Here is a 22,800-nt window from a genome sequence, read left to right on the forward strand (position 1 = left end):
AATATATATAAGGACTCACTAATAGTATTGCTTTCCACAAAAAAGAAATCCAGCAAACCATAAAGCTTATCATATCCTTTGGAGTCAGAAAATTATTCCCACTAGTCGGGTAAGTCTTGTGAGTATATTGTGTACTCAGGGTTTATTTACCCTTATTGCAGGTGCAGCATGAGGAGTAACTGTTGTGTGAAGGATTCTTCTGGTGGGCATAGACAGATCCTTGTATATTATCGATAGACATTTATTTAATTTCCGCTGTTTAAATTTTGCACTCTGAACTTAGTACTGTAATAATGTATTTCTAAGAACTCTGGTTGTATGGACTAAGTATTGTAAACTTGTTCTCATTATTGGATCCTAGAGGCAAAATGTGGATTATTTAAGTTCTCCCTTGGGGTGTGCTCGACGGAACCATCCGATGTAGCTTATATTCGGGTTGCTTAGTGTCTGGTGGAAGACGAGCGCTTCCGGAAGCATGCTATTTCGAGTGGTTCTGCCACATCACATGGATGTGTTTATCAAAGTTAAAATTAGTAGCCCTCTTGAAGAACAATTCTACTTCATACCACATAAATATGGAGAGACTAATTATAGAAAAATAAAAATTAGAGCACTCATTAACAACAATTATAACTAAAAACAATGGGTTGCTAGATATCACTTGGATGTGTTCATCAAAATTCTAATTGGTAACCCTCTTGAAGAATAACTGATACTCTACTTTATGCCACATAAAAATTGGGTGACTAATTATAGAATTAAGAACTAGACTGGTGGACAACAACCATCCTAGCTAAAAATCTAATGGGTTTCATATGGACATGTTCATCAAAATTAAAATTGGTAGCCCTCTTGGAGAACAATTTTACTTCATGCCACATAAATATGGAGGACTAATTATAGGAAAACTAAAAATTGGAGCCTTCATGAACAACAATTGTGGCTAAAAATAATGGGTTGCCAGGTGTCACATGGATGTGTTTATCAAAATAAAATTGGTAGCCCTATTGAAAAAAATCTACTCCATGCAATAACTAGAGCATCATATATTAACAATCATCCAAACCACCATATCATTTGCTAGAAATTAAATGGGTTCATAGACCACCTTTTGGAAGATGTATTTACCACAATTTGAACGCCTTCATCAAGATCTAATGGAAAAGTGCTCTCTAAAATGGAGAAATAACAAGCATGAGAATAAAAAATCTAACCATCAAGACAAGGTACAAATTCAAAGGAGTGGATGCTTGTTACTAACCGTAAAGTAAGAAGATCATGTCTATCCTTCAAAATCCAAGACCTTCCATGAGCATTTTGGTAAAAAATGGCTACAACAATAGATGGAGAGAGGGGGAAAGGTGCCTCCTTGGATGAGTGTGCTTGGGATAGAATGGAGGAGGAAGGAGGCAGAAGGGTTTCATATTGTACACGTACACTGCCAGCTTAAGCCACAAGCTGGCAATGACATATCACTGCCTATTGAAGCCACCAGTCGGCTTGATAGTCTCTGTATCACTACCGGCTCATGGCTTCAACCGATAGTGTTAAGTCACTGCTGGCTTATGGCTTGAGCCGGTAATAATAGGGACCTTCACTGTGGATAATTAGGACCCTAATCATTTTTTGAATTTTCAGCTCATAACCCAGCAATGAAGGGTCATCATTGTTGGCTCGTTAGAAACCAGCATTGATGGGCTGATAGTGAATATCAATTCTATAGTAGCAAAAAATTGTGAGCATCAGTTTCATCCCAATGAAACTCCTCTTTCTTTCCTTATAAATATTGTGCCATGTCACATGTTTGCTCATGTGGGACCATATTTAATACACATGAACCTTGTATTGGGACTAACCTAAATGATCTAATCACCTCCTCTTAGGCATTACAACCCTTCACTACGCTTCTTAGGCACAGGCGCTGCAAATGAGGACATGCATGGTCCTAGTTAGAAATATGGTGTCTTTTTTATATATTATTTATACAATAATGATACCCTTAGGGCATTTGTCTTTTTCCGAACGGATCGACCTGCCTGCCCTCGCGCCTCATGCTGCGCGCTCCCGCCCGCGCCTTGCACCTCACGCTGTGCTCCTCCACGCCTTGCGCCTCTCGCCACGGCCGTGATCCATCTGCCTGTCGACCGTGGGCGACCTCGAGCTCTACGTCAATGAGCCTCCATTGGAGGGCAGCAAGTAGATGAGCACATGCTGCAACTGTATGTTTCATGCATTTCAGATATATGTTGCATATGTTTCAGTTGGATGTTTCAACAGTAGATCTGTTATTACATATGTTGCATTGGCTATACACATATGTTGCAATATGTTTTAAATGTTTCAGCTATTTCAAACATATGTTGCAAGTGTTTTATTTAGATTTTGCATATGTTGCAATGGCTATACACGTATGTTGCAAGTGTATGTTTCAATGTTTCAGCTATTCAAATATATGTTGCAAGTGTTTTATCTAGATATTGCATATGTTGCACTGGCTATACACGTATGTTTCAAGTGTATGTTTCAAATGTTTTAGTTGTTTTAAACATATGCTGCAAGTGTTTTATCTGGATGTTGCATATGTTGCAGTGGCCATACACATATGTTTCAAGCATATGTTTCATCTCTTTCGGACGTATATTACAGCAAATGCTTTATGTTGCAAGTGTTGCATGACTAGACGCGAGAAGTGGGCGCAGACGGAGGTGGTCCCCTCGGGCGCAGCGGTCCTCGCGTGCGCGTGGGAAATGAAGCGAGCGCGGCGACCCCCACATGCATGCAAGCGCATGCGTACCGCAGTAGTAGGCGGGGCTAGGCCGACAAACGCGACAGTAGCAGCTCGCGGATAGGTGCGTTAGTAGCGTGACGGTGAGCGGGTAGAAGCTGCATGCATGCGCGGTGGGGCCCGCCCAAGAAAAGTTGGAGGCGAAGGCACAGTGGACGCGTTCCTTCTGTTGGCCGCATGCATTCAGGGACGTGCGTTGCCTACGCCATTTCCAGCCACATGCAGAGGGAGTGCATCAGGTGCGTGGGCCGGGCAGTAGGCGTCGTCCGGACGTCCCGGCACTGGTCTTTCCCTTATTTATTTCCTATTAACTTGCAAATAAAATGGTCGGCTGGCATTGCTCGCAGAATGGCAGAAAGCTAATGCGAACCACTGGTGATAAACCACCAGATCATGGATTAAGGAGAAGAGAACAGCTAGTATGTGCATAGTACTACTATACTACTGTTTTGAGAGAGAGACCAGCCATCGCTCAATCGAGCTGTTGCTTAGATTTTATGACGCGTTGCCGAGAGTTGCATCCATAGCTACAACCAAAATCATGCGTCGGCCACATTTCTAGCGTCGCATTATTCGGTCTCGTCATATGCATGTAATGGACCGGTCAAGTGAATATATTCATCTATCCATGCCACGGATCTAGAATTCTAGATCGATCCATGCTCCGTGGTAGTGACACTGGCGCGAGCTCGACGACGATGGCAAATGCATGAGCTCGACAGCGGGTCCAGCCACAACTGCTAGTCGCGCTGGCCATGGCACATGTTTTTTTATTCGATTAACACCGTCGGTTGCAAACCAATAGTGATAGTCTCCATTTTTACCAACTACTTTCACCACAGCGCTGCAAAACCAGCGATGATGGGGTCCTCAACTGGCGGTGATCAAGTTATTGTAGTAGAGTTGTACTCCATGAAATGTTTATGAAATTGTCTGCAAGAATATGTAAGAATATCTCCAATGTAAACATCGAGCAATTGAAAAGGTGTGCTGGACTATCTGGTGTTTACAGAATTTCAGCAAGACTATCCACTACTAGAAACCAAAAATTTTCGGTCGGTAAAAAACCGACAGAAAAAAGCAAAAAACCGACAAGCAAAATCAAAAATATTTTTTCTGTCGGTATAATGAAAGGAAAATTTCAACAGGGAAATAACTTTTTCCTGTCGGTTGTATTATTTTACTGTCGGCTTAATATTTTTCTTGTCGGTGGGCGTCGACAGGAAAATTGTGGTCACCAAGTCTAGAATTTTGTTTCTGTCGATAAATAACGACATGAAAAATATGTGTACCGATAGGGAATAAAATTTCCTGTCGATGTTGAACCGTCAGAAAAATAAACTCGTACCGATAGGAAATTCTGGTTTTTCTGTCGACAGAACCATGATAGGAGAATTATAGTTTTCTGTCATCCTCTCCCAACAGTATAATTATAACGTACCGACAGGAAATAATTACAGTCACCAGGCCATAGAAGCACCTCATTTATTTATAATTTCATACGATATTCATGATAATAGTATAGGCACAAACATGACATCTAATTCTATAAGGTTTTCAACTAGAACACAAATATATTGCATCAATTTGTCATCATCCACATGCCATACATATAGATTAGATGCCCACGGTTGGCATCAACAGCCACAAATTAAGATGCCCATAGGTCTTGCATCCACAGCTATATAATTAAGATGTCCATAGGTCTTGCATCCATAGTTACATAAATAATAATTTCACAAAAGCATCAACTAGTTGATTATCTTTCCCAAAAACTGGCATCAACTTGTTGGCTACACCTTTACTATCTAAAGGTTAGAAGTGGCAACTACCAACAGCTTCTACAAACACAAAATGGCATTATCTGTTTGTGATGACTCCCACCTTCATGCATGGTTTCGGTTCAGTGTTTCCAATGCAGCTCTATATGCGGCATTGAGATTGTCTTCATCGTGGCCATATGTGGCATTGTCATCATTGGTCAATTTCGAGCCAACATGAGAAGACCAGTGGCCTAAACATATATGAAGAGAAATATTAGTTAGATTGCTACAAGTAGTAGTAGTAATCTTCTAGATACCAACAACAGCCAGTAGGTAAACACATTCCAGAACAGTGCTACCTATTTTAGGGAATCAGATCTATGAAAATTAGACCTTAGTTCTGCACTCTCTCCATGAGTAGATCTGAATGTCTGTGCTTGCTTAGTTGCTTTCTGTCGATGTTTCACCACCGATAGCCTACCATGGGGGTACCCGAGGCAGTTTGTTCGGGCTTCAGCATATGGGGAACTCGATGGTAAACACAAGAGACAGTCGATTTATCCTGATTCGAACCCTCGATCTTTGATCGAGTAATAGCCCTACGTCTAGTCGGCGTTAGCCTTTGCGTTGGATTGATTATAAAGTGTTGTGTTGTACAATTGTTCTCTGAAGCCCCGATCCAAGGAGCCCTGCCCTCCTTTATATAGTCAGGAGGTCAGAGTCCTAGTCGGTTTACAATGAGAGTTCCTAGTAGGATTATAAAGTAATACTACTACTAAGATTATAGGGAAAGAATCCTAGTTAGACTAGTTCTCCCTTCCATGCAGGGTATCCCATGGGTCCCGCACTGACAAGCCCCCGAGCACTTCATGGTTGAGTTCTGGAAGCCTCGTCTTGTTCCTTCAGGTCTTGTCGAGTAGGAACAAGCATCGTTCGAGTGCTTTCTTGAGCGAAACCATGTAGTGCTTCATGAGATCTTCACGTGGTGTGTACCTTTTTGAAGAAAAAAGTACTCCCATTTGGATGTAGCCCCCGAGCCTCTTGCTGTTTGGCATAAGGAGCTTGAGGGTCTTTTCTTGAAATCACCTTGATTCTTCATCGAAGGGCTCCCGAGCGTGTATCCAAGTTCTTTGTCGAGAAGAGCTCGGATATAGCTATTTTTAGGTTCTTTTCGTCGTGTGGCCTTGAAGTCATCTGTCTTGAAGAAGTCTTCTGAGTGATGTGCGCTTTTTGAATAAAAAAGTGCACTCACTGAGTGTAGCCCTCGAGCCTCTTGCTATTTGGAACAAAAAGTTGGAGGATCTTGAATCTTTATGCTATTTGAAAATTCCTATTTGAGTGTAGCCCCCGAGCCTCTTGCTATTTGGAACAAAAAGTTGGAGGGTCTTGAATTTGAGTCGTTCAATGAATTGAAAACTTCCCCTGTTGTAGCCCCCGAGCATTGTTCAAAAAGAGCTCAGATACAGAATCTTGGCATATTCTCTAGTAGTCTGCTGTTGTTAGATGTAGAGTCTGCTTTTGTCAGGTGTAGTTGTATGATGGTGGTTGAGTGTAAATGCCTTTTGTTCATGGGTTGTACTGTGTTGGTATATTCTCCCGAATATGCTTGTTGTTGAGTACTGTTCCTTCACGCCTGAGTTCCCTTTCATTATTGAGTTCTGTTTTTTCACTGTGTCCTTTGTTAGGCTTATTCCGTTGGTGCTCTTGGTCCATGTGCACCGCTCCTTCAGTCTATAAATAGCCCTCTAGAGTGTTGTTTTGATTCATTGAGCATTCTGTTGCTTGTTCTAATGTCTCTGTAGTCATGAATATTGTAGTTTGTGAGGTAGAGCAGCCCCCGGGTTTATTTTGCAGTTCTTGTGTGTCTTGCCATAGCTAGAGGGAGTCTTGTGATAGGGATTAGAGGTAGGCTAATCCCATAGTAGCAATGTACCAGGATGTACGTGGTAGTAGTTGGAGGAAGTCTTGTGATGTGGGCTTCGTTCCTTCATCTGACAGTTCTGGGTTGATCCTCGCCACTTGTCTTGAGACTGTCTGGTGTAGATCAACACCATATCTAGCATCACATCAGACTTGGGTAGACAGATGCCTACCGGCCTTCTCTGCTCCATGTTATCCTACCGTTCTGCTGATTTCTGCCTTGGGTGCACTACGTTCGTCCTTTGAAGAAAATAGTGTAGCCGAGTGCGGTTTGTTCTACCGAGTAGCGATTTGGAACATGTAGTCATTCCAGAGCCTAGTTGTTTCTGAGTTCGTTGGGTCTTGTAAGATGTGTAATCTTGTATCTTTTGAAGTCATTTGTAATAGAGAGAATCTTGTCTTCTGAGTTATCATTCTTTATTCTGCTGATGTCCTGGTTATCTATGAGATTCTCGAGTTCTTTATGTTAGAACTGGCTTGTTATGTTCCTTGTGAGGTAACCTCCTATTGCTTCATGGCTGATGAGTTCTTTTTGCAGCCATATGGTAACTCTGCCATTTTGCTGGATGGATAAGTCTGAAATCCACCCGTTGAACTGTACCGTTGTGTGGATTTGTCCCTTCCGTCATTTTAGCTGTGTCAGTAAATGGACCGTTGCGTTCTCACACCATGTTTTAATGGGCCTGGTGGGCCATGTTTTTATCGATGTAAAATCTATTTAAAGGCCTTTGTCCTCCTTTTCTTTGGTACTCTGCCTTCGCCTTAAAAACCCTAGCCTTTGCAACTCCGCCATCGCCATTGCCGCCACCATCTGTGCATCGCCATCCGTGCCTTCTCTTTCCCTAGTGCCTTTTTGCCTCCGTTAGTACATGGGTAGGAAGAAAGCTGCGAGCAAGTCCTAGAAAACCTTTGTGGATGAGGAGTCATCCCTCTCCGTGATTGAGAACCAAGAGTTCATGGCCATGAGGGCTGCCTAGAAGTTTTGGCCAGCTCCAACAACAACTGAAGACTAGCTTTGCGAGCTTGTCAGCGATGGCTTGATCCAGAGCAAGGACATTGCTGAATAGAGAGCTCCAGGTGAGCATCGGGTCCCTGCTCTAGGTCCTAGTGAGATCATTCTTTTTGTCTCCTTTATCCGTGCTGGACTTTGCCTTCCTGCTTCCGCCTTTCTTCATTGATTTCTCAATTATTTTGGGGTTAGCTTGAATCATCTTTCTCCCAATGCCATCCTCCATCTTTCTATTTTTGTACATCTCTATGAAGCTTTCCTTGGAATTCCTCCTTCTCTTTCTCTCTTCCGTCACTTCTTTCATCTAAAGCCTCAACCCCACCGTGAAGACACCAATGTTCTTGGCGGCTGCGGGATTCAGTTTTGCCAGGGTCTTAAAAGCAAGTTCTTTGACTATGACCTAGTTGATTCTGTGAGGGATTGGCATGTTGACTGGTTCTATGCTGCCAATTTGATTCCTTCTCTCGCCGTTCATTCTAGATCTGGTCCCTCGGTTAAAGACCGGTGGGAAAAGAACTCCCTGACGTCGAATGAGCTCCAGGCGATCTAGCCGTTCCTTGAGCGAATAAGCACTCTAAAGCAGTAGGGCTTGACTGGTTTTGGAATCATCTTGAGTTTTCTTCGCCGTCATGTTCAGCCTCTGAAGGAGCGAGAGAACTTTGGCTTCGAGTACTCTGGGGCTGAGGATCCTTCATGCATGGTCCCTGCCCTTGAGTTGACCGACGAGGAGGTACTCGAGCGCCTTTAGAATATGCTAAAAGGAGCAAGCATTGTCCCACTTACCATCTCCGAGTACTGTGCAAAGAACTCGCCTCCAGTTGTAAGTTGTTTTCTCTTTGTGCGGGTACTTTTTGTATTTCTTTTAGCTGTATCTATTTTCTCTTAATCTTCCTTGCCTTATTCTTTTCATAGGAATCGAGGCGTAACTTCATTGACCTGATTCCCCTTCATGACCTCCCTACCATTGTAGGGGCTAGGGGTAGTCTTGCTGGGGCTTCTTTAACCAGTAAGTCACAAACCACCGTAATGCTTCCTGGTGTTTCTTCCATGAACCCTGATGTATATATAGAGTACGTTCCTCGTTTAGTTCCTTGAGCTGCTCGTAGCGTCAACAAGAAGGGGCGAGTGGCTGGTTCTTCTTTTGGTGTGCCCATTGCCAAGAAAGCTCACCAGTCGAGTACTTCTGCAGGTACTCAAGTTATAGCTAGCATGCTCTTAGGTGAGCACATTAATACGGTCTGTCCTTCTATTGCTTGTTTTTGTCTTTAACCGAGTACTTTTGTCCTTTTTTAGCTGGTGCTATGGTGGCCTTGGTCGAGACTGAGGAAGAAGAGCATGATGATGCACCCCTTATCATGCGGCGGTGAGTTGTTTTCTTATTTTCCTGTAGTTGAAACCTTCTTTTTGTTTTGACATTTGTCTTGATCTCTTTGTAGTAAGTGGTCATCGGGTATCAATTCTTCTGAGGCTCCTGCACTAGGTTCTTTCGTAGATCTAGTATCGAGTTCTTCTGTAGCTTCGGTACTGAGTTCTTTCGAGGCTCCGGTATCGGCTATGCTGCTCCTGCCGCCGAGTGGCAGGGATGTTTTTGCTGCCGTGGTTCCCCCTATGAGGTCTTCTTTTGGTTTTATGAAGAAGAGGATATCTGAGTGAGTGAATTCTAGTTTTATTTCTCTGCTTCTGTTCTTCTTTTTTCTTATTCTTTTTTGACAGGTTTCCTTGTCATCTTTTAGGCCTTCATCTTCCCCGAGCCTCTAGTCGACTTCTTGTCAAACCTCTAGTGCGCCCTTGCGTACTGAGTCTTAGGACTCAGAACACACAGGTGCCGAGGTGGCTGTGAGGGGGATAGAGTCCATAGCTGCTGATTTGCCAGCTCCTGAAGTGACCGTGGCCATGGCGGCGGGTCCATCTAAGGGATTAGCCTTGGCTTCCCAGGAGATTGCTCTAGTCGTGCCTTCTTCACCTCAGCCGGCTTCTCCTTCTCCTTCTCTCGCCTCTGGTGGTCTGCCTTTTGCTAATGACATGGTGCAGTAGTTTGATGCCACTCATCGATTGTCAGAGCTAACTGCTGCCTGGGGAAGCTTATCGACCCTTATGACTTCTTTTAGGGAAAAGCTCTAGGTAAGTTTTTCTGCCATTCCTTCTTTGGATGTTCATTTTTCTTCTATCCTTATGTCTTGTTTTTCTTTGTCTCTTTTTGCTCAGTCCTTCTCTTATGATCATACTAGCTTTTTTTTCTCGTCTGAAAACAAGAAAAAGTTGTCTTCTGAGGTGAGCGCCCTGAAGGCCGATCTTGACATCCTCTAGGCCAAGTTGGAGTCTGAGCACCAAATGCACCAAAAGGAGGAGAAGGCTCTTCGTGCCCGGGTGGTAGAGGCGAAGAAGCAGAAGGATGCTACGGTGGAGTCCATGAAGAACAAGTGCAAAGGTATTGCGGGTTCTATTTGTTTCTTTTTGTATTCTGGCCTCCTTTTTTGCTGACTTGTTTTTGTTGCTTCGCCTAGCTCTCCGAGTTGAAAAGTAGAAGCTCTCAGAGCGTATCAAAGAGATGAAGACACTCGTCTACACTAACCACAACAAAGCTGAGGAGGTAATTACTTGAGCTGAAGAAGAACTTACACTTGCTAAGTTGATTAGGCGTGGAGCTAATAGGGATCTTATGTAGGCCCAAAAGACTATTCAAGACTTGACTGGTAGGTTGGCAATGGCTACTGATAACTAGAATGCTTTGTGGAAGTCTTTTCGGTCAGTAGCCAACCTTCTTCAGACTCTAGCGGATGACGGTCAATCTTGGGCTCAATTTATTCCCCAAGTGCTGACTCGTTTCCAGGGGTTCGTGAAGAGGTGTGCCCATCTATGTACCAGGAATGTCCTTACCCAGGTCCGGGTTCTTTCTCCAGACTTTCCTTTGTCCAAGGTTGCTGATGAAGCCGAGAGCCAAGAGTACTTGGATACTGTTGAGAGGTTGGAGCCTGAGGTCGATGACTTAGCTAGGAAGATTGTAGATAATCTTAACATTGATGTTTCTTCTCCTAATGACAATGCCTGATGTAATCGACTCTTGTATTCTAGCTTTTGTAACAAAACACTATACTTGAAAACTGAATGGAGATTTTTTGTTCTTTGTTGATGTCTTCTTTGCTTGTATTTCTTTGTCTCATAAACAACCCGGGTTGGGTAGATCATTGATCTGTCATGTTCTTCTCTGGCTTTAGTTTGTACCTTGTAAAGAACTCGGTATATGTAGGTTGGCAGGCTTCCTTGATCTATCGAGTGCTTGTCTATGACTTGTAAACAACCCAGTGTAGACCATTGTCTCGATAAACTTTGTGTTCTTGTTAGTACTAAAAAGACTTAGGATATCTCTAGCTTCTTCTTCTCGGCTTGGCTCATAGTGTGGTTAGCATCTGGTCCTATCTCTAGTTGCAAAAATATCCTAGGACCGGCAAGCCCCCAAGCACTTCATGGTAGAGCTCTGGAAGCCTCGTCTCATTTTCTCCAAGTCTTGTTGAGCAGGAACAAGCGTTGTCTGAGTGCTTTCTTGAGCAAAACCGTGTAGCGCTTCTTGTGGTTAGCATCTGGTCCTATCTCTGGTTGCAAAAATATCCTAGGACCGGCAAGCCCCCGAGCACTTCATGGTAGAGCTCTGGAAGCCTCATCTTGTTTTCTCCAAGTCTTGTTGAGCAGGAACAAGCGTTGTCCAAGTGCTTTCTTGAGCGAAACCGTGTAGCGCTTCTTGGGATCTTTTGAGTGTAGCCTCCGAGCCTCTTGCTATTTGGAACAAGGAGCTGGAGGGTCTTGTCTTGAAATTGCTCTGATTTATGTTCAGGCTTATTTTCAGTCGTTTTGCTTTTTGGTTTGGGTGTTAGCTTATTAGCTACCCTCATCGGCGGGCTCAAGCATGTTTTTAGCTCTTTTGCTCTCAGTCGGTATGCTTAGGCGTCTTTTCAGCCGTTTTGCTTTTTGGTTCGGGTGTTAGCTTGTTAGCTACCCTCATCGATGGGCTCAAGCATGTTTTCAGCTCTTTTGCTCTCGGCCGGTATGCTCAGGCGTCTTTTTAGTCATTTTGCTTTTTAATTCGGGTGTTAGCTTATTAGCTACCCTCATCGGCGGGCTCAAGCGTCTTTTTAGCTATTTTGCTCTCAGCCGGTATGCTCAGGTGTCTTTTTAGCCATTTTGCTTTTTAGTTTGGGTGTTAGCTTATTGGCTACCCTCATCGGCATGCTCAAGCGTCTTTTCAGCTATTTTGCTCTCGGCCGATATGCTCAGGTGTCTTTTCAGCCATTTTGCTTTTTGGTTCGTGTGTTAGCTTGTTAGCTACCCTCATCGGTGGGCTCAAGCATGTTTTTAGCTCTTTTGCTCTCGGCCGATATACTCAGGCATGTTTTAGCCATTTTGCTTAGTGAAGACAACTTCGGAGAAAGTCATAACAAGACATATATTTGGTGGAAAGACCATCTTTATTGATCGTGAATCGTTGATAAGCCATAATAGTACATATGTTGTTGATGAGCGCTATCTTTGTTGATCATGATCGTTGATCTCTTGTGTCTTGTATACATATTTTCCCTTGAGTTTTTTTTTCATGTGTAGAATCTTTGTAGCTGACTGATGTGCCATGTATTGTTGACTTCTTTTCCGTCTTCAGTTATCAGCTTATATGTGCCTGGTCCGGTGACTTTTGTGACGATAAAAGGACCTTCCCATGGACTGAGTAGTTTAAGGCGTCCGTCAGTTTTTTGTATTCTTCTTAGTACTAGGTCTCTGACTTGTAATGATCGAGACTGGGTATTCTTGTTGTAGTGGCGTCTTAGTCCTTAGAGGTATCTTGCTAATTGAAGGGTAGCGTTTACTCTGACTTCTTCTGTACTGTCAAGTTCTAATCTTTAGGTGTGTTCTGCTTCTCCTTCGTCGTATTGTTCTATCCTTGGTGATGTCTAGATCAAGTCTGCGGGTAGTACTGCTTCTGATTCGTACACTAGGAAGAAAGGTGAGTATCCGGTGGCTCTACTTATTTGAGTCCGTAGCCCCCATACAACCTTGGGTAATTCTTCAATCCATTTTGATCCATAGTCTATTAGTTCTTCATACAATCTTGGTTTTAATCTAGCTAGTATGAGTCCGTTTGCCCTTTCGACCTATCCGTTGGCCTTTGGATATGCGACTGATGCATAATCTATTCTGAAGCCGCAGTCTTATGCCCAACTTTAGAATTCTATGGCTATGAAGGGAGAACCCAAATCCATGATGATTTGATTGGGCATGCCGAAGTGGTGCATAATGTCTTGGATGAACTCGACTGCTTTGGCTGCACTGTATTTTGCGAGCGGTTTGAATTCAATCCACTCGGTGAACTTGTCAATTGCTATGAAGATGTACTCGAAGCCGCCTTTTGCTTTCTTGAGGGGTCCTACTTGATCCAGCCCCCAACAGGAGAAAGGCCAAGCAGGTGGGATGCAGATGAGGTTGTGAGCTGGCACATGAGCCTGTCTTGCGAACATTTGACAACCTTTGCATCTTCTGACGAGTTCTTCTACGTCTTTCAAAGTGGTTGGCTAGTAGTAACCGATGCGGAATGCTTTTCCAACTAGTGTTCTTGAAGCGGCATGATTTCCATAGCAACCTGAGTGTATTTCATCTAGGATCTCTTTGCCCTCTTCAAATGAGATGCATTTTAGGAGTACTCCTGATGATGTGGCTCTTCTGTAGAGCTTGTCTCCTACTAGGACATAGTTCTTGCTTCTACGAACAACTCGGGTAGCTTCTTCTTTTTCCACTGGCAACTTATTTTCTTTGATGTAATCAATAAAAACCTGTGTCCATGAAGTGGTGATTACCAAGATCTGGGTGTCTTTGGCTGAGATTTTAGGGGTTATCTCACCAGGTTGTTTGATAGGAGCTGATAACTCCTCTATGAATACACCGGGTGGGACCTTTGCCCTGTCTGATCCAAGCTTGGCAAGGATGTCTACCGCAATATTAGAATCGCGCAGGACGTGTAGAATTTCTAATCCTTGAAAATGTTTTTCGAGCTTTCGTATTTTAGCATAGTAAGCGCCCATGTTTTCTTTGGTGCAGTCCCAATCTTTGTTGACTTTATTGATTACTACTACTGAATCTCTGTAAACAAGTAAACATTTGATTCCGAGGGTAATTGCCACTCGTAGCCCATGTATGAGGGCTTCGTATTCTGCCTCATTGTTTGTAGCTTGCCATAATATCTGAAGGACGTACTTGAGTTTCTTTCTATTTGGAGAAATTAGGAGGACACCTGCACCAGCTCTGCCTAGCTTGAGTGATCCATTAAAGTACATCTTCCAATGATCAAGGATAGTACTTGACATAGGTTGTTGAATTTCTGTCCATTCGGCAACAAAATCAGCCAAGGCTTGAGATTTAATTGCCTTCCATGGGGTGAAATCGATATTAAGAGCGCCAAGTTCAACTGCCCACTTAGATATGCACCCCGTTGCATATCTGTTGTGTAGGATGTCTCCGAGTGGGAAATCTATCACCATGGTAATCCTGTGGCTTTCAAAATAGTGGCGAAGCTTGCGTGAAGTGATCAGGAGGGCGTAGAGTAGTTTTTGCACATGTGGCTACCGGATTTTTGATTCTAACAGTACTTCACTGATGTAGTATATGGGACGTTGTACTTTATATACATGCCCTTCTTCTCTTTCCACGACAATCACAGTGCTAATCATCGTAGAAGTTGCCACAATGTATAGCATCGTATCTTCGTATTTCTTCGGAGGTGTGAGAACTGGTGAGGAGATGAGGTATGCCTTGAGCTTCTTGAAAGCTTCGTTGGTTTCTTCTGTCCACTCGAACTTGTCTATCTTCTTCAGCAATTTAAAGAAAGGTAACCCTTTTTTGCCCAGTCTTGATATGAAACGATTAAGGGCTGCTATGCAGCCTGTTAGTGTCTGCACATCTTTGACACTTCGAGGAGGGCCCATCTCTGTTATGGCTCAAATCTACTTGGCGCTTGCTTTGATTCCGCGATGACTGACCAGGAATCCGAGTAGTTGTCCTAAAGGAACTCTGAATACACATTTGTTTGGATTCAATTTCCACCTCCATCTTTTCAGGTTTTTGAAGGTTTGCTTTAGGTCTTTAATTAGTGCATCTGGGTTCTTTGTCTTTACCACTATGTCATCCACGTATGCTTCTATGTTTTCACTGATCTGATCACCAAGGCATGTTTGAATAGCTCTTTGGTAGGCGGCTCCAGCATTCTTGAGTCCAAACGACATGGTCTTGTAGCAGTAGGCACCGAATGGAGTGATGAAACATGTCTTGCTCTGGTCTTGTTCTTTTAATGCAATATGGTGATATCCTCAATAGCAATCAAGAAAGGATAATAGGGCAGATCCTACCGTTGAGTCAATTATCTGATCAATGCGCGATAGCCCAAATGGATCTTTCAGGCAGTGTTTGTTGAGATCTGTGTAGTCAACGCACATACGCCACTCGTCTGTATTCTTTTTCTATACTAGAACTGGGTTTGCTAACCAATCTAGATGATGGATCTCTCTGATGAACCCGGTGGCCAATAGCTTCGTGATTTCTTTTTTAATTGCTGCTTTCTTGTCGGGTGAGAATCGTCATAGCCATTGCTTTACATGCTTGGAGCCTTCATTGATATCAATTCTATGCTCAACCAACTCTCTTGGGACACCTGGCATGTTAGCTGGCTTCCAAGCAAAGATATCTTTGTTGTCTCGAAGAAAGTTGGTGAGCGCGAGTTCCTATTTTGCCGAGATGTGGGCGCTGATGGTTGCTGTTTTGGAGGGATCGCCAGTGCCCAGGTCGATTTGCTTGACATCGGCTTCTTTTGGTGGTGCGAGGATGCTGGGCTTTTTAGCCGATATCTCTAATTCTTCTTGGCTTATTTCTGCGGCAATAGTGGCTATTTCTTTTCTACCATTGTCGGCTTGTGCTTTGGCTGCAATTTGGATTGCCTCAATGTCGCAGTCGAAGGCGCACTTCAAATTGCTTCGAAGAGAAAGGACACCGTTAGGTCCTGGCATCTTAAGCAATAGGTACGGATAATGCGGTATTGCCATGAATTTTGCTAGTGCTAGGCGCCCAAGGGTTGCGTGGTATGATGAATCAAAGTCTGCAACTTCAAACTTGAACTCTATACGGTAGTTCGAGGGAGTCCCAAAAGTAACTGGTAGAGTGATTTGCCCAAGTGGCATGGCTGCCTTGCCGGGAACTATGCCATAAAAAGGTGTACTTGTCGATGTAATCATCCCAGTGAGTTGTAGTCCCATCTTCCTTAGAGTTTCTGAAAAAATGATGTTGAGTCCAGCTCCCCCGTCGATTAGTACTTTGGTGATAGTCATTCCAGCAATAGTTGGATCTAGAACCAGTGGGTAATGGCCTATGTTCCCTACGCTAGTCCATTGGTCCTCTCTTGAAATCTAGATCAGATACTATGACCAATTGAGATATCTTAGAGTGGCCGGCTCTGTTGCCATGATGGTTCGTAGAGCTAACTTTTCTTAATGCTTGCTTCTGGAATCTGGGGCCCCGGTGAAGATCACTGCTACCGTCCCCCTGGATCTTTGGAATCCCTTGTCTTCATGGTTGTCTCCTTCTTTTTTCTGATTTTCTTCTTTATTGTCCCCTTTACTATCTTTCTTTGTGTATCTTTCGTTGAAGGTGTAGCAATTTCCAATGGTGTGCTTTCCATTGGGGTGCAAGATGCAACGCATGTTTTCAATGTCGTCATACCTTCTAGGTTTTGAAAACTTCTTTGATTTGTCAACCATTGCTACTGTGTTGTCTGGTCCACATTTTCTTTCCTATTATCTATTGTTTCGATGATTTTGTCTGTCCGGGTTCTCTCTGTTGTTTCTATCCAGGAATCTTTCTCATGTCTTTTCCTCTGCGGTAATCATCTTTTCCACAGTTCATCTAAATTCTTCATTGTTTCTTGGGTTTCCTTTGCAAAAATCTTGAAATTGCCACCTAGCCATGATTCTATGAGAGAAAGCTTCAATTACTTCTCGTTGTGTGATGTCATGTACTTGAGCTCGTAGTTCGCCAAATCGTCGATAGTAATTTCTAAGACTTTCACCTCCTTTTTGCTTGATTCCTTTTAACTCTACGTGGGTGATTGGGTGTGTAATGATACCCATGAAATTTTCATAGAAAGCTCTTTGCAAGTCCTCCTAATTTTTGATTGATCCTGGATTCAATTTGTCAAACCATTGCAGTGGCATGGTTTCTAAGGCCATGGGAAAGAACAAGGTCTTGATGTCATCATCTCCTCTGGCCAATTTAATCGATTGCGAGTAAATCCTGAGCCATTGCTTTGGTTCAGTCTTACCGTCATACTTGGAGTGGTTGGATGGCTTGAACTTATGAGGCAGTCGTATTGAAGCAAGTCTATTTATGAAACAGGGGAATCTATCATGCGTTCCGGCTTCTGTGTATTCTAATTCGGCGCCCCCTTCTTGCCAACTGTTGTCTTGGTGAGAGTAGTTTTGCGTGGCTGTCCGAGTAGGTGCTTTGCTTCTGGCCTTTCTTGGTTGTTCGACTTGGTTGTTTTGACTATGATTTCTTCAACTTTCTATGTTATGACTTCCACTTGGTCCAAGTCTTTCAAAAGCGGACTTCCTTTGATTTTGATCTTCCTGTTCATGAGATGTTGCCCTTCCATCATGTGTCCTAAGGACTGTTGATCGGAGGAAGTCCTAGAGCTGTTCTTGTTTTTCATTGGGATATGAAGTCGCCTTGAGTTCTTCTAGTGCTTCTCGGATCTTATCGTAGGGTGTATTTGCTGCTCGTCCTTCTTTGACCTCTCGCTATGATTTTCTTCTATTGTACTCGGCTAGGTCTGACTCATATTTGATCCAAGTGTCCTTTCGCTACTTAGCACGACATTGACATCCTTGTTTCAATTTGTTCTTTCTCTCTCTAGCTTGCCTCTGACTCTTAGTCTCACCATCGTGCCCCTAGATAAATGGTGATATGTTGGATTCAGATTCATCTGAAGACCTGACATCGGGTGCTTCTAGGGGGACTAATGGTGATTGAGGGTGGTAAATCATAAATACTTCTCTAGCGTGAGTTGTTCTATCATCGTCTATGGTTTTCGTACTGCCAGAGTTGTTGATAACTTCAGTAGAGGTTTCAAGGTCACAGATCAAGTCTCCTTCTTGGTAGGGTAGAACTATTGTTGTCACGTTGTTGACTAGTTGAGTGTCGCTATCCTCAGGAACAGAACCCGGCCAGTGGATGATGCAATCTTGAGATGTTATAGTTAAAACGAGACCTTCCTAGGCTCCTTTCAGTGGCATTCTAAGCACCGGATTGGTGGATCCTTTGGGCCATGTCTGATAAGACATTGCCATGTTGTGGAGTTCGAATGGAAGAGGACCCAACTTCTTTAAAGTACTCTGAGTGTACTCCGAGAAGTGTTCTTGATAGGTTGATGTCGTGTTCCAGAGCTTTGTCAGAAAAGAACTCAGTTTTCTGAAAGAACTCGGATAAGACTCTATCTCAGAAGTGGAACCTGAGTTAGAATCAGATGCATGAAGTCACAAAATCTGAGTCAGATTGGATATCATGAGCTACGCAAATCTTCCAGCAAGCTGATCTGTCGTTGTCGCCGAAATGAAAAAGTCATGATGATGATCTGAATCTTCGAGGAGATGGTTTTGGAGCTTTCCATCGTCGCTTACCTCGCAGATCCATGAACTAAAGATAAAGGTTGATCCCTTTGAGAAGATCATGTTGTCGAGATCCATTGAGCTCTCAGGTGTAAAGTCGTCGAAAACCCCTACCTGGCGTGCCAGCTGTCGATGTTTCACCACCGATAGCCTACCACGGGGGTACCTGGGGCAGTTTGTTTGGGCTTCAGCGTATGCGGAACTCGACGGTAAACGCAAGAGACAGCCGATTTATCCTAGTTCGGACCCTTGATCTTTGATCGAGTAATAGCCCTACATCCAATCGGCGTTAGCCTTTGCGTTGGATTGATTGTAAAGTGTTGTGTTGTACAATTATTCTCTGAACCCCTGATCCAAGGAGCCCTGCCCTCCTTTATATAGTCAGGAGGCCAGAGTCTAAGTCGGTTTACAATGAGAGTTCCTAGTAGGATTACAGAGTAATACTACTACTAAGATTACAGGAGAAGAATCCTAGTTAGACTAGTTCTCCCTTCCGTGTGGGGTATCCTATGGGTCCCGCACCGACACTTTCCTAGAGTTTTTGTTGTGCTTCTCCATTTTCAGATATGTGCTCACTTACTGATTGAAATTGAGCCTAGCTAGTTAGCCTTTCCTGCTGTACATTGATTTTCAGTTATGTCAGCTTCTTTGTTGGATGCCATTCACGACTAGATGCATGTTGCCTGGTTAGCTTTGGCCTTTGGGGCAATTCTGGACACGTGCAAATGGGATAAATAACTAGTTAGCTTGTGAATTGTAAATTGGGAACACTTTCTGCTGAGTATCTTAGTAATTGTATTATTCAGACAAGTGCAGCTAAAGGAGATGGCTGTATTAAAAAATTTCGTGGTGATTGCATCTGCTTAGAACTGGACATGGAGTATCTCACACATCAAGATTGCATCTGCTGCTCCTTTCTAATAGAATAGAATGCAATGATAAATACTAAATAGTTATAAATGGATTGTTAAATAAATGGCTGCCTAGTATATTGTAGTTTGCTCAACAAATTATTCCTAGTTACTTATTAAATAGTTGTCTAAAGTTTGCTCATTAAATTATTTATAGTTGCGGGATGTCATCCACTGCATCTAATCCTTCTGGTTCCACTAGCAAACCCATGATCCTAAAGAGGAACTCTAGTGACATTGAGTGGGAGTATGGAGTGTTGGTGGATCCAAACAACTTGAATGTGATCAAATGCAAGTATTGTGGCCTACAGGTGACAATAGGAATACATAGGCTAAAGCTCCATATTGCTGGGATTTGTGGTGAGGTTAATATATTATATCTATTCTCTATCAAGCCATGATTCTATATTCTTGCTGAGAACTTAATGTTTCTTTTTTAAATAATAAACATGCAGGTTAAACCTTGCAAAATATCAACAGAAAAGGATAAAGAAAAGTGCAAGAAAGCCATAGATGACTCAAAAAAGGCTAAAAAGTCTAGGCTTACTCAACAACAAGAGGTTAGAGATGTTGTGGATCTTGATGGTGCGCCGGATGCTGATGAGGACACCAACATAGCAGAGTTTGATGCGGCTGGAGGGAAGACCATTAGGAAAATAGGGCCTATGGATAATTTTACAATGCCTCTTGATCAAGCCTCCATTGCATAAGGCTGCTTATTTTTTGAATCGATATTACAGCTACAATGATGATTCCATCTTCAAGAATGAGGAAATCATGGATGGATTCTTCACTGTTGTTGAGATCTTTTACCATGGTGACTATGACAAGGAAAACAAAGTGCTCAATGAGGAGCTATGCAAGTTTAGAGAGAAACAAGGTCACTTTGGAAAACCTGTAGCAAAGGCTGGCTGCAAGCAATATGATTTCAACCTAGGTAATTCTATAGTACATTGATATACCTTGCTGTTTTCACTTGTAGCAACGTGCTTTTCCATGCTAGAATCTACTGCAACATTTTTTCCATGCTAGAATCTGCATCAACATTTTTTCCATGCTAGAATCTACACCTTCTAATTTATTTTAGTGTAATTTAAGTTGATATAAAACCTGGCTGTAAGGACTAATTCTGCAATAATTTGATATATGTTGGTATTTTCACTTGTAGCAACATGGTGGACAAATTATGGAACACAGGTTCCAACTCTGTAAAGAATGGCCATAAGGATTGTTTCTTTAACTTCTAGTGCTTCTGGATGTGAAAGGACTTGGAGCCGTTTTGAATCTGTAAGCCTCCTGACTCTTTGTGCTTCTATAAACTCTAATTATGTCTATATAACTTGTGATTTTAGACTGTTAACTAAAACCAAATTTGCTTATGCAGAATCATACAAAAAAGGAACAAGCTGACATGTGAGCGTCTCAACCAACTTGTATTTGTTCAGTACAATAATAGGATGAATGCGAAAAAATGATGGCTAAGAAGAATCAGAACATGGATCCTCTTTTGGGAACCGAAGCAACTAAATCTCAGGGATGGCTTGTTGAAGGTGGTGATGAAGAGGATGGTGAGCCTATTTTTGGGCTGACATGGAAATTAATTGAAGAAGCTTGTGGGGTTGAGGAATGTGGGAAACTTCATCGAAGTGCAAGGCTGGTCCAAACGAGAGATGCTAGTGATATCAACTGAGTCTCGATCCATGGGAACTGAACCAATGCAAATATCTACCTTACCATTAGTACTCAATTAATTCAATTTAAGTCCAGACGCAAGAATCAAGATGAGGCCACTTCCTCAATGGTGGACTGCATGTTGCCATTTTGAATACCACATCAAAATTATAGCCATTTTATAGAAAAGATAATAAGTTAGGCTAGCTATACTCACAATTGCTTGCACTGCTGTTGCCGCTGCAAGTTGTGAGGATGCCTCTAGAATTTCCTATCCCAGTCCTAAGCGTCGACAAAGTGCCTATAGTGAAGACATTAAATATTTTAGATTTTGAAAAATGGTTTGCCTGTAGAAAAAAAACTATCAACACACATACTTACCATTGTCTATAGCAACTTTGCCTTGCTGCATCGCACTATCCTTCTCATTATGTAGCCTTGCATTTTCTTGTTGTAGTTCTGCATTTTGTTGGGCCAACACTTTCATTGAAACTGGATTTGATTGACTCACATTATTCTCCTTCGCAGCTACTCTGACATTAGCTGCCCTAACAGCGCCATATCCTATAGCAAAGCACCCATGGGTGGACAAACCACCCGACACTTCATACAACACCTTTGCATTCAACTCTTGCTCATATTCTGGCCCTTGCCCTTGTTCCACCTCTTCCATATCCTCATGCTCTTCATGCTCCCCATCGTCTTCATGTTCTTCATGCTCCTATGTAACCTTCTTAACCCCTACTATATAGTCATCCTACAAGCAATTCCAAGTAATCATGTTGTGATGCCACCAGGGTACTAGCTTAATCTAAAACAAGAAATTTAATTGTCCTTTAACCATGACAAACAAATAAGCACTTCAAGCATTGCTAACAGTGAGACTGTGGAACAACCAAATATTTAAAAGTGGCATGCTTTCATGTTACATGAAGAGACAAATAGGATACAACTGTAACTTCAAGGTTAAAGTTTAGCTTCATTTCTAAAACAAACTTAGTAGATATCAGGTACAATACCTTTTTACACACACGGCTAACACATAGAACAAGTGAACAATGCAGCAAGTAATACCATAAGCACTATTTCTTAAGAGGTTTGGTCCTCGGCTAGAACCCAAGGCTTTAGTGACATTTCATAACCAAGATCAGGAGAAGCTCAACATAAATCACTAGTCATGTATCCATTTTAGGCTATCATGGTTGGATTTCAAGAACTAAAATTTTGTAGAAACTAAATGATTAATGTATGTTTTCATAGCCAGACTTAGATTTACATACCATGCGTTGTTGTGCTTTGTTGCTGTTGATCGGACCACAATTACCACTGCTATCCATATTTTTTATGCCAGATTTCATTACAACAAATGCATTAATAGGGGTTCCCTTATGTTGTCCAAACCTATGTGCCTACAAATACAAATAGTTAATGAGCAGCATCAAAATAGACATGTTTACATTTGTATGCAAATATTAAGTCAAAGATACACATACACATAACATACCAGAACATGTTGTGTCTCTGTGAAGGGTCTAGACCCTCCATGGTTTTGAGCAATATCATCAGAACTGAAGCGACATTCCTGTCCTATCTTCCGTTTTGTCTTGAACTCCTCTTAGCACCAATAGTGACATAGAACCGGCCACACAGCATCATTGAACCAGTCCAGCCTGACCACCTTGTATTGTTCATATTCAAGCTCAATTGTGCGGGCTAGTGTATCATCTAAACTTTCACCCCTTTTTCTGTAGTATGCCTTTACACAATCCACATGGGCTTCATACATGATGTCCCTCACCTTTTTCTTCAAATAGTTGTCAAGAACACGATCCGCCTCTACTTGATCTTCTTCGTTAACTTGGAACAACCGCTGCATGTGTACCAAGAAATTTTAGTTAACAATATGAAATGGAAATATGCTCTCTACGTTTATATGACAAAAGAAACATGAATTGTGAAGACTGGTTAAGAAATTCAAGTTCTTATCTACAATGTATTAACAGTAGAATGAAGTCCAACATAGTTGTGGCACATGAAAATGAACCTAACTAAC

At 42.4% G+C, this 22,800-nt stretch overlaps 1 pseudogene; it reads right to left on the reverse strand.

The window, feature by feature from the left end:
- Nucleotides 1–4,513: 4,513 nt before the first annotated feature.
- On the reverse strand, nt 4,514–21,420 carry LOC136540843 (uncharacterized; annotated as a pseudogene).
- Nucleotides 21,421–22,800: the final 1,380 nt, after the last annotated feature.

Source organism: Miscanthus floridulus, chromosome 2 (assembly GCF_019320115.1).
Source record: "Miscanthus floridulus cultivar M001 chromosome 2, ASM1932011v1, whole genome shotgun sequence".
Classification (NCBI taxonomy): domain Eukaryota; kingdom Viridiplantae; phylum Streptophyta; class Magnoliopsida; order Poales; family Poaceae; genus Miscanthus; species Miscanthus floridulus.